This window comes from Lissotriton helveticus, chromosome 3_1, assembly GCF_964261635.1.
Source record: "Lissotriton helveticus chromosome 3_1, aLisHel1.1, whole genome shotgun sequence".
NCBI lineage: Eukaryota > Metazoa > Chordata > Amphibia > Caudata > Salamandridae > Lissotriton > Lissotriton helveticus.
This window is the reverse complement of record NC_136061.1, coordinates 751,599,707-751,613,099: the sequence shown is the minus strand read 5'-3', so window position 1 is coordinate 751,613,099 and position 13,393 is coordinate 751,599,707.

Here is a 13,393-nt window from a genome sequence, read left to right as displayed (position 1 = left end):
GTCACCGTGGTGGTTTCATAGTTGAGAGGCACTTCATCTGCAGTGGGGCGCCGAGATCCGGATGGCACCGAGGTGATGTCTAGCAAGTTGCTGTACTTGTGTGGTCATCCTACAATGCTGAAACTCGGCGTGGGTCGCCCCATTAGCCTGTGAGATGGCTGTTCTTTGGATTTGGGCCTGGTCCACCAAAATGGCCCTGGGACACCTTAGAACTCGGACGCTCGATTTTTTTTTCCTTTCCTGTACATGCAAAAAAAGGTAAATGCCCGGTACGTTACACGCTTCATCTGCCACGATGAACTCTCCAGAGGAACCGAAAAAAAATATAGTTGTGGTAACTATACCATGCATCGTCATATGGAGAGGTGGCACCAATTAATTATAGTGCTGCATAAAAGAGAGATTTGGAGGAGAACCCCTGACCTGCTAGTACATTCATCAAAGAAGTGGCACTGAGAGCTTCAGAGGCAAGGGAAACGGTCCCAAATATTTAGAAGAACTTTGGAAAGATTAAAATGACATGTTTAGATTGTGGCAAATTAATTTCATGTGGACAGATGAGTGTTACTCTAATAAATACAGCATATGAACATCATCATAGTCGATGGTTGGTAGAGACATTTTGACTATATCCTGGACCTGCCCGTCCTCGCCCAAAATGGCGCCGGAATAAATGGGACTCGTAACTCCTTGTTGTGTACTGGTTGCAGAACCTTGAAATCACGAGATACGTATGCAGTTTTGAAGCACATGGCGGGCGGGGACGAGAATTGATTGAATATTTCGACATCCCTATTGATATTAAGTTCTGATGCGTTATTGATTACTGTACTGTTGAAAGTTCGAATTAACGTCACCCATGGTACTTGCCCGCAAATGTATATCTAGATAATTTTATTGTAACTGGCCCTGTCGTATTTTAATTATAAAATGTACGTCCACCGATTCCGTAACTGTTAGACACCTTTGTTCTTGCAACCTAATGGCCCGCCCGTTACGTTCCTCTACAGTGTAAATGTCTATTCATCATATACGATTACAGTTTGCTCTGTGGCAGGCCCACGTGGTTATAGGCTCGTATTTGTATAATGAAATTTTCACAATAAAGGTTTTTAAAAGAAAACATGGTAGTAGTATATACATTGGTAAAGTTTTTAATAATAGTGACTGTTTTAGAATCATTAAAAGGCAAGTGAAATAAAGCAGACCAATTACATGAAGGGTAAAAGGTATAATACGAAGGAACGCAGTAAAGATAAATGGTCAAGGGCTGTTGTGTTTTCTATTCCTGCAACATAAAGTGATCGATAAGAATCTCATATTCAGGCGTATCGGCGACTAAGACAGCAGGTCGACCCTCTTTTGCTCAACGGCTCCGTCATGGGACGAAGAAACGCTCTTTTTCTCGAAAAAAGAATATATTTTACTTGCAGGACAGTTGTAAAATTTCCGGGAAAGTACATTAGCCTGGAACATTATAACATATATTTAAGAAAAAATAATGTTCGGAAGTAATGAAAAGCGTAATTTTTAGGTCATATGACCAAGCCTTTCATCATTACAATAAGAAAAGTAAAATGAACCAATGAAAAGTTTTATTAACAAGTCACATGACTTGTTATGCTTACGTTACGCGCTGCGCGCCCCGGATGACTTCCGGATGCGCTAACGCGGCGCGTCATATGACGCATTACGCGACAACGCAGGTACAGAATATAGTCAAAATGTCTCCACCAACCAGCGGTCGGAACACAACCCCTTTCAGCAGGCTAAATAGTTCTGTTAAATGACAACAGAAGGGACAGGCAACAAGAACCATCAGTCAAAGAGGGGAGAGCTAGTTCTTCTCTACCGGGTTACATTGGGGCGCTACCGGAACTGATCGAATTGGTAGTCTACAGTGTTTCTGGATGTTTCAGACTGAAGCTGGGGTTAGCATGAGAGCAGCACCATTTCGTAGCTCCGTCGTGGTCATTCCGCAACCAATCATGGCAGCCGTTCTTTATCGTTATTTTGGGCGGGGTGGGTGGCGGAGCCGAGCTGTTTTGCAGCCATCATTGTGTGGAGTTCAGTTCATCTCACTAGTTTTGTATTTGTCATGAGGGGTTGTTCCTAATGTTTCTATTTTAGCGAGGTCAAAAAGAGATCCCATTAGTGGCCTACTGATTTTGCTCGATTCCTTTTCTTTTTTTTTTACACGATTTTTCGTTATCTGCAAAGACTAAACAGAGTATTGCGACTCTGTGTTTGTTTGTAAATAGAGAATGAACCAAAGAGAACTAATTCTAAAACAGTAAATACTTGGATAACAATCAATCAAATGGAGAGAGAAGCAGGCACGACGGATTACAATGGGGGCAAAGACCTGCGTTAACTACCTTTCACTATCTGCAAAGAGAGAGTACTCCTAATAGAAATGAGGGGGGGGGGGCACCATTCAAAGCAGATCAGTGTGCATAAACACGAAAATGTTTTCACTTACCACGTACTTGACATTCGACAGCTTATGATATTTGCTATTAAAAAACCATTGAAATTCACTGAAAAAACCATAGGTTATAGACCATATATAGTTAGGAATTAGCATTTACAAAACCTTGAAAATTCACTGAAAAAACCATAGGTTATAGACCATATATAGTTAGGAATTAGCATTTAAAAAACCTTATTTTACTCACACAAAACCATTGAAATTCCATATATAGTTAGTTGCACTAACTATATATCGCGCACCTGCAATCCACTGCTGATCATGTCACATATTACATCATTCATGACATGGTCAGTGACATCACTGATGACATCACTGATGACATCTCAAATGACATCACTGATGACATCACTGATGACATCTCAAATGACATCACTGATGAGATCACTGATGACATCTCATTTGACATCAATGACCACATCACTGATGATATCATTCATGTGACAATACAATGCATCTCCTCACATTTTAATATAACCTCTGTTTCACCCAGTGTTAAATACAGAGTATAATTTTTGAAACCATTGACACACCAATACTAGTTACTACATACGTACTCACTGATTCCTACGTCTACACACACATTCACTCATTCACCCATACAATCATTCATACATACAATCACTCATCTTTACAACACTATCATATGCACTCATACACCTATACAGACACTCACACTCTGCCACTCATCCATGGAGTTACTCACACACCTAGTCAGTCCTGTAAAGAATCAATCACACTTCCATTTTTTTTGTCTATACAGTTAAACATAGAGCACCTTACATTTTCAAACATATACTAACACATACTTACTTTCTTATACAATCATTGATACAAGTACACATTGATCTGCACAGAGTCACACACCTCCCAGCCAGCCACACACACACTCAGTCTCCCATACAAATACTTAGACAATCAATCAATAACCCATATAGTTAATCATATAGCTACTGATCAACACATGCAGCAGTTTACAGAACAACAGACATAATGATGCACAAATTAAGACAGTTTAGTCACTAACCCATGCACTCAGTGAGACACATTTAATCACTCACTCATACATTCAGTCATGCACCTACTAAATCCTTCGTCCAGACACTTATACATCTACTCATTCTTCAATATGTAAAACATATTTAAACTTTACAGAAACACACAGTCACTGGATGATGTCATCAGTGATCTCATCAGTGATGTCATTTGAGATGTCATCAGTGATGTCATCAGTGATGTCATTTGAGATGTCATCAGTGATGTCATCAGTGATGTCACTGACCATGTCATGAATGATGTAATATGTGACATGATCAGCAGTGGATTGCAGGTGCGCGATATATAGTTAGTGCAACTAACTATATATGGAATTTCAATGGTTTTGTGTGAGTAAAATAAGGTTTTTTAAATGCTAATTCCTAACTATATATGGTCTATAACCTATGGTTTTTTCAGTGAATTTTCAAGGTTTTGTAAATGCTAATTCCTAACTATATATGGTCTATAACCTATGGTTTTTTCAGTGAATATATATATAGATATATTACCTACTGGCGGTCGCCAGTAGGTATATATAGTTAGGATTTTTTCTTAATGGGTTTTTTGAAAATTCTATGTCTAATAACTTTGGCGTTTGTGGACGGAATCGGCTGAAATTTTCAGGAAAATGGCACATTTTGTTTCTGAGCAGCCCTTGAAAATTTGGGGGGGGTTCGTCCAGTGGGGGCCGAGAAAAAAGGGGGGTCCCAAAACGTGTTTTTAACATTGAGTTTTCCATAGGGCGGTTGGCCTCACTTTTAGCCCGAACGGCTGAATGGATTTGCACGAAACTTGGCAAAATTGTAGGGACTGGTAGCCCGATGTGCCTTTTGTAGGTCTCAATATATGTGCTCCAGTGGATTTTGAGAAATTAACGTTTAAAAAAAGATATATATCTGTAACAGCGGACCGGTTAGCGCTCTGGTTCGCGGACTTTTCGCGCAACGGAGCTTTGTGAAGCGAAGCTGATTGGTTCTCCGGCGTCTGTCAACATTCCAAACAGTCCGTAGCGGCCGCCATCTTGTCTCTCGGTAGGATCGAGAGACAAGAGGAGGTCAAAACAAAGGGGGAAATAACTATAAGGGGGCATAGTAGATCCTCGCTGACCCCCTAGGTTTGATGTGGAGGTTTTAAAAGGGCCCCGCGGGGCAAAAAAAAAACAAAATAATAATAATCGAACGGCTGAATGGATTTGCACGAAACTTGGCAAAATATTAGGGACTGGTAGCCCGATGTGCCTTTGCTAGGTCTCAATATATGTGCTCCAGTGGATTTTGAGAAATTAACGTTGAAAAAAAGATATATATCTGTAACAGCGCTCCGCTTCGCGTACTTTTCGCGTTACGGAGCTTTGCGAAGCTGATTGGTTCTCCGGCGTCTGTCAACATTCCAAACAGTCCGTAGCGGCCGCCATCTTGTCCCTCGGTAGGATTGAGAGACAAGAGGAGGCCAAAGCGAAGGGGGAAATGACCATAAGGGGGCATAGTAGATCCTTCCTGACCTCTTAGGTTTGATGTACCATTTTGCCAAGTTTGGTGTAATTCCGTTCAGCCATTCAGGCTGTAGACGTATGTAAATGTCCTATGGAAAATTGCATGGGGAAAACACATTTGAAAGTGTTGAAATTTAGAACCAATTAAAATGTTACTTTGGTTTTGTATTTGTGTGTGATGAAAGTTAATTGGTTATGTATATATGTCAAATGAGAGGAAACCACAGCCATTTTGTGATACTACTGTCTGAGGTACATTTGTGAGGAATTTTTGGTGGTGAATTTCTGGTGTTTGATTTACACAGTACTAACACTTCTGCTACTTTTAAAAAGGTGAGTTGTTAATTTGTAAGGGGAACTATGTTGTACACTTGAAGATAATTTGAAAAATGTTTTCTGTTATTTATTTGCAGTCCTTCTGTTATACTAAATACTTGATGAAGTTAGTTTTATATTATGTATTACTAAAAACGATAAATGAAAGTGATTATTTTTTTCTGCAATTTACAGCAAGCAATTTCAAAATAAAATGGCTCACAATGAAGAGACCGTGGCAATTTCTTTTGAATTGTCCACTACATTGATTGAAATTGAGAGCACCAATAATGAAATATTGTCACAAGGAGGACATGACTTGTATGATTCCATTAGATTGATTGAAATGGACAGCACCAAGAATGAAATATTGTCACAAGGAGATGACTTGAATGATTCCACTACATTGATTGAAATTGAGAGCACCAATAATGAAATATTGTCACAAGGAGGAGATGGCTTGTATGATTCCATTAGATTGATTGAAATGGACAGCACCAAGAATGAAATATTGTCACAAGGAGGAGATGACTTGAATGATTCCACTACATTGATTGAAATTGAGAGCACCAATAATGAAATATTGTCACGAGGAGATGACTTGAATGATTCCACTACATTGATTGAAATGGACAGCACCAATAATGAAATATTGTCAGAAGGAGGAGATGACTTGAATGATTTTTTTGATCAATCTCTTGATGGCGAATTTATCGAGTGTTTGGAGACCATAGAGTTACAAGAATCATCATTGCAGACTTTTAATGAGGAGATTCCAGATGAGATGATTGAAGAGGAAATTACTGATGAGGACATGTTACTAGTTGTTTCAAATTTAGAAAATTCTGAAGAATAAATTTATATTTAGAAATCAAAAATTGTTTGAGACATTATTTATTTTTATTTTTAATTTATGAGGTTGTAGCGAAGTGATTGTAGTATAAAATGAGACTTATAGTATAGAGTGCAACATTTTTATGTTACATGGTAAGTTTACTCATATTTACTTCCCTTCTGCCACTATATTATCTCCAATGTGTATTTGACATGTCTTCTTCATCTCCGGCCTCCTTTCTCTCACTGTGTGTCTCCGATGCATCTTATCGCTGGTATTTTGTGTAATTACAGAAGAGAGTAAAATAAAATAGTTCGGAACGTGAAAAGGGGGCAAAGTAGAGTACTCCTCACCCCCTAGGCCTTTTTAGGCGGTCCCAAAAGGATCAGTTTCTGCTTTCCTGAGAGATTATGGTATGAGTTCCATATACCACAATAACTTGCATTACAACATGCAAGATATCTATCTCCTATTACCAACTTTTGGAGATATTCGCGCTAAGCGCGAATATCTCCAAAAAGTAACACCTGCCCTGAGCAGTTCTTAGCCATGTTATCCAATGGGAGGTGGATAACATGGCTAAGAGTATTAGCTCGGTAATGCATGAATATCGCTGAGTTTTTAGCGATATTCATGCATTGCGGCCGTTTATTATCGCATTTGCGATAAACCTTGATAATAGTAAGGTTTATCTTCGATAATTTCTGACGATGCTTAGTGGTAAAAAATTGGTTGGTAAGCATCGTTAGCGATAAATATCGCTTAACTTTGGTAATATGCCCCAACGTCTGTTAACGTTCGATTCGAAGGAAATGAGGAAGTGTTGAAAAACATTGTCTGCGCCATCTTGCCTTTTTTGAAATGCCACACTTTTGTCGTGCACGGCAGCCATTTTAGATGTCTTGACCAGACCCACTCTCTGCACGCTGTCGATTCGTAGCATGGCTCCTCACCCTCGTAAGCATCTCCCCCAGGCACTGGTCACCACCGCTCTCTGTCTTATGCATGGGCAATAAACCTTCCCCCATCTGCGCTGCTCTTCCCTGAGAATCACACTCTGTGCCCGCCCGACACCTCCCTTTCGCCCTATTCACTACCGCACCCTCTGACACTCCTCTTCCTCTGTGTCCGAATGTCCAGGCCGGTCCTAGGCTATCAGCTAGCCCTGCAGATGTAGTTTATGGCCCCAGCTGTAAAGAATCACCCCTCTTCAAAGGAGTTATAGTAGATCAAGGCCCACACCCGATGTGATCCGTCACAGCACACGCGTTCCTACTATCTGAAAACCATCCTGTATTGTGATTGGGGAGGGGACCGAGCCTGAAGCGGAAGATTCCAGGAATGACTCTTTGTACATCAAAGTTTTTACAATTATGTGTCACATTAAAAATATATAGCACTCCAACAAAGTAGTAGGAATATAAAACTTTAATAACATATAAATATATACAACAAAACAAAAACAGTAAAAACATTTAAACAACGAAGAGACCGTGGCAATTTCTTTTTAATTATCCAATAGATTTATTGAAATTGACAGCACCAATAATGAAATATTCTTGTCAGTAGCGGTCTGTTGTGCGAATAGTTCCAAGGCAGCAGAACGCGCTGAAATCTAGATGGCACGAAAGTGATGTCTAGTAAGTTGCCGCCCAGCAAAAAACGGCGTGGGGCGCCGCGGGGGTGAGTGAGTCCAGTAGGCACCACAGCTATTCTTACCGGCATTGCAGAATTACTGCTGGGGACAATGCCTGTGCTGTAGCAGGGTCACAGCAGAAACAAAAAGGATTCTGTTGAAGATGTTGTTGGTTTTCAATTTGAAAACAGTTCTGGTGTCAACTGCTATGCTAATGTAGTGGTTAATGTTTTGTTTTCTCTAGAAAATGTAAAAGAGGGGGAGGCAGTCCAAAGTTCCGTTAAAAGGGCAAAGGAAAGGATCGGTGGTTTGAACTATCAGTCAAAAAGGGGAGGGGGTGCAATAATTTTTCCTACCGGGTCACACTGTGCTTTCACCGGAAGTAAGGTCTGCAGGATTGTAGTAATTCAAAGTGAGGCTGGCGCCAGCATGGGAGCGCCGACGTCCCGCGGATACAGTTTCGTCACTCCACGGGCGATCATGGCAGTCATTCCCCATCGGGGGTCGGAGACTCCCGCGGCTCCTCTAGAATCTTCAAGGTCGTGGAGGACTACGGTGGTGGAGTCAACCAGTGACCGGGCCATTTCTTTATGTTGGGCCCGCTCTTGCCAGGTCGACCGCCATTTTGAGAGTTCGGCAGCTACCGGCGATCGCGGGGTCACATGAGCGGACGGGCTCCACCCTGCCGGGCGAGACGTTGCAGCATGGCCACAGTGGAAGAACCGTTATCTAGGTCGTTCCGAAACTGTGCAGCACTGTAGTTGTTAGGATGCCACCGCCTGGAGCGCTGAGGGTGCAGCTGGGAAGCCTCCACCTGGGGAGGCGGGAGAGGCCTGTTCGCACCGTCTCTCCCTCCCAGTGCACCCCACGGCGTCTCGCTTGAGATTTGTTATGGCCGGACCAGGCGATGAGGACGAGGGGGGGGTCGGAGGCATGTGCAAGACATCCCCCTCCAGTGTTGTCGCAGCCATTATAAAAGAAAGAAGTGTCCCGTCCGTCTTCGGGCCGGGCTTCCGGTGGATGTCGGCCGGACGCCCCTGGCTCTGGCCCCATGAACGGGTTTCTTGGTTTATCGGCTGCAGCCGGATCCCGTCGGCCTCGGCCCCCCGACCGTTGGTGGTCGGACCGGAAGAGCATGTGGCGGGACTACCTGCAACTCTCAAGGGCCACCGCGGCCGGCTGGGAGAGAGAGGGGAGGGTCGAGGAGACATTCCCCCCCCCTGCAACTGTTCAGCGTTGTAAAGGCAATCCCCTGGCCGGGTCCCGCTGGTCTCGGCCTCTCCTCCGGCTACACCCTACGTTAGGATCTCCTGGCCGAGGCGTGGCAGCAGGACCTGCCTTATATGGGCTGCTCCCGGCTGGGCGTAGCCGGAACCCTGCCCCACCTTGGAAGTTTCCAGAGTGGGGGTGGATGTTCTACTGACTTGCATTTTCCCTAGTCTATCGATTTTTTTGGCGTGGCAGGCGGTGGGACAGCGAGGGGTGATTTGGTTTCTCTTACTGTTTTTCTGGTCTCTCACCACTGGCATATTTTAACGTTTTCTTGTTTCTAGGACATTAATAGGTTTTATCATTACGTTATGTTATCGTTTCTTTGTTCGTTGTTTAATAAAAGTTCATGTTCATCAGTGGCCTACTGATTTTCGTTTTCCTATTTTTTTCTTTCCAGGTTGTTTCATGGTAAAGTTTCTGTTAACAGGATACAGTGATCACTTCGTTATTATTGCATATGTCCTTTTCACTAGGGGTGCTCTCTGGTCGGGCCAGATGACGTATCTCTAGTAAATGGTCCGGGTGAAAAAGGTGCATCAATCAGTGGGGAGTAGATAGGCATGACAGATTACAACGGGGGAGAACGGTCCGCATTACGTACCCTTTCACTACTTGCAAAGATTTTCCTACGTTTATTTGCAAACAGGGAATACCTCCAAAAAGAACTAATTCCCAAACAGTCAATGTTCGGACAATCAATCAATCAATGAGGAATGAAATAGGTACGACGTGTTAAAGGCTTGCGTTACCTACCCTTCACTATCTGCAAAGGGAGATAGAATATTCCTATTCTTCCTCGTTTGCAGGTAGAGAAGATCGTTAAGAGAATTAACTTCGAACAATTCAATGCTCGATTGAAACAATCAACAAGGGGTACTGTGAACACAAATGAACGCCGCTTATATACATACGCATTGCTATTTTCAACAGGTTGTTCCTAATGTTTCTATTTTAGCGAGGTCAAAAGAGATCCCATTAGTGGCCTACTGATTTTGCTCGATTCCTTTTGTTTTTTTACACGATTTTTCGCTATCTGCAAAGACTAAACAGAGTATTGCGACTCTGTGCTTGTTTGTAAATAGAGAATGAACCAAAGAGAACAATCAATCAAATGGAGAGAGAAGCAGGCACGACGGATTACAAAGGGGGAAAGGGCTGCGTTAACTACCCTTCACTATCTGCAAAGAGAGAGTACTCCTAATAGAAATGAGGGGTGGGGGGCAGCAATCAAAGCAGATCAGTGTGCATAAACACGAAAAAAAAAATTCTTACCACGTACTTGACATTCGACAGCTTATGATATTTGCTATTAAAAAACCATTGAAATTCACTGAAAAAACCATAGGTTATAGACCATATATAGTTAGGAATTAGCATTTACAAAACCTTGAAAATTCACTGAAAAAACCATAGGTTATAGACCATATATAGTTAGGAATTAGCATTTAAAAAACCTTATTTTACTCACACAAAACCATTGAAATTCCATATATAGTTAGTTGCACTAACTATATATTGCGCACCCGCAATCCACTGCTGATGATGTCACATATTACATCATTCATGACATGGTCAGTGACATCACTGATGACATCACTGATGACATCTCAAATGACATCACTGATGACATCTCACTTGACATCAATGATCACATCACTGATGATATCATTCATGTGACAATACAATGCATCTCCTCACATTTTAATATAACCTCTGTTTCACCCAGTGTTAAAAACAGAGTATAATTTTTGAAACCATTGACACACCAATACTAGTTACTACATACGTACTCACTGATTCCTACGTCTACACACACATTCACTCATTCACCCATACAATCATTCATACATACAATCACTCATGTTTACAACACAATCATATGCACTCATACACCTATACAGACACTCACACTCTGCCACTCATCCATGGAGTTACTCACACACCTAGTCAGTCCTGTAAAGAATCAATCACACTTCCATTTTCTACTCTATACAGTTAAACATAGAGCACCTTACGTTTTCAACCATATACTAACACATACTTACTCTCTTATACAATCATTGATACAAGTACACATTGATCTGTACAGAGTCACACACCTCCCATCCAGCCACACACACACTCAGTCTCCCATGCAAATACTTGGGCAATCAATCAATAACCCATATAGTTACTCATATAGCTACTGATCAACACATGCAGCAGTTTACAGAACAACAGACATAATGATGCACAAATTAAGACAGTTTAGTCACTAACCCATGCACTCAGTGAGACACATTTAATCACTCACTCATACATTCAGTCATGCACCTACTAAATCCTTCGTCCAGACACTTATACATCCACTCATTCTTCAATATGTAAGACATATTTTAACTTTACAGAAACATAGTCACTGGATGTTGTCATCAGTGATGTCATCAGTGATGTCATTTGAGATGTCATCAGTGATGTCATCAGTGATGTCACTGACCATGTCATGAATGATGTAATATGTGACATCATCAGCAGTGGATTGCGGGTGCGCAATATATAGTTAGTGCAACTAACTATATATGGAATTTCAATGGTTTTGTGTGAGTAAAATAAGGTTTTTTAAATGCTAATTCCTAACTATATATGGTCTATAACCTATGGTTTTTTCAGTGAATATATATATATATATATCTATATATATATATATAGATATATATATATATATATATATATATATATATATATATATATTCAGATATATATATATATATATCTATATATATATATATAGATATATATATATATATATATTACCTACTGGCGGTCGCCAGTAGGTATATATAGTTAGGATTTTTTCTCTATGGGATTCTTGAAAATTCTATGTCTAATAACTTTGGCGTTTGTGGACGGAATTGGCTGAAATTTTCAGGACAATGGCACATTTTGTTTCTGAGCAGCCCCTGAAAATTGGGGGGGGGGTTCGTCCAGGGGGGTCGAGAAAAAAGGGGGGTCCCAAAACGTGTTTTTAACATTGAGTTTTCCATAGGGCGGTTGGCCTCACTTTTAGCCCGAACGGCTGAATGGATTTGCACGAAACTTGGCAAAATTGTAGGGACTGGTAGCCCGATGTGCCTTTTGTAGGTCTCAATATATGTGCTTCAGTGGATTTTGAGAAATTAACGTTTAAAAAAAGATATATATCTGTAACAGCGGACCGGGCAGCGCTCCGGTTCGCGGACTTTTCGCGCAACGGAGCTTTGTGAAGCGAAGCTGATTGGTTCTCCGGCGTCTGTCAACATTCCAAACAGTCCGTAGCGGCCACCATCTTGTCTCTCGGTAGGATCGAGAGACAAGAGGAGGCGAAAGCGAAGGGGCAAATGACCATAAGGGGGCATAGTAGATCCTCCCTGACCTCTTAGGTTTGATGTACCATTTTGCCAAGTTTGGTGTAAAGTTTGGTGTAATTCCGTTCAGCCATTCAGGCTGTAGACGTATCTAAATGTCAATAATCGAACGGCTGAATGGATTTGCACGAAACTTGGCAAAATATTAGGGACTGGTAGCCCGATGTGCCTTTGCTAGGTCTCAATATATGTGCTCCAGTGGATTTTGAGAAATTAACGTTCAAAAAAAGATATATATCTGTAACAGCGCTCCGCTTCGCGTACTTTTCGCGTTACGGAGCTTTGCGAAGCTGATTGGTTCTCCGGCGTCTGTCAACATTCCAAACAGTCCGTAGCGGCCGCCATCTTGTCTCTCGGTAGGATCGAGAGACAAGAGGAGGCCAAAGCGAAGGGGCAAATGACCATAAGGGGGCATAGTAGATCCTTCCTGACCTCTTAGGTTTGATGTACCATTTTGCCAAGTTTGGTGTAATTCCGTTCAGCCATTCAGGCTGTAGACGTATGTAAATGTCCTATGGAAAATTGAATGGGGAAAACACATTTGAAAGTGTTGAAATTTAGAACCAATTAAAATGTTACTTTGGTTTTGTATTTGTGTGTGATGAAAGTTAATTGGTTATGTATATATGTCAAATGAGAGGAAACCACAGCCATTTTGTGATACTACTGTCTGAGGTACATTTGTGAGGAATTTTTGGTGGTGAATTTCTGGTGTTTGATTTACACAGTACTAACACTTCTCCTACTTTTAAAAAGGTGAGTTGTTAATTTGTAAGGGGAACTATGTTGTACACTTGAAGATAATTTGAAAAATGTTTTCTGTTATTTATTTGCAGTCCTTCTGTTATACTAAATACTTGATAAAGTTAGTTTTATATTATGTATTACTAAAAACGATAAATGAAAGTGATTATTTTTTTCTGCAATTTAC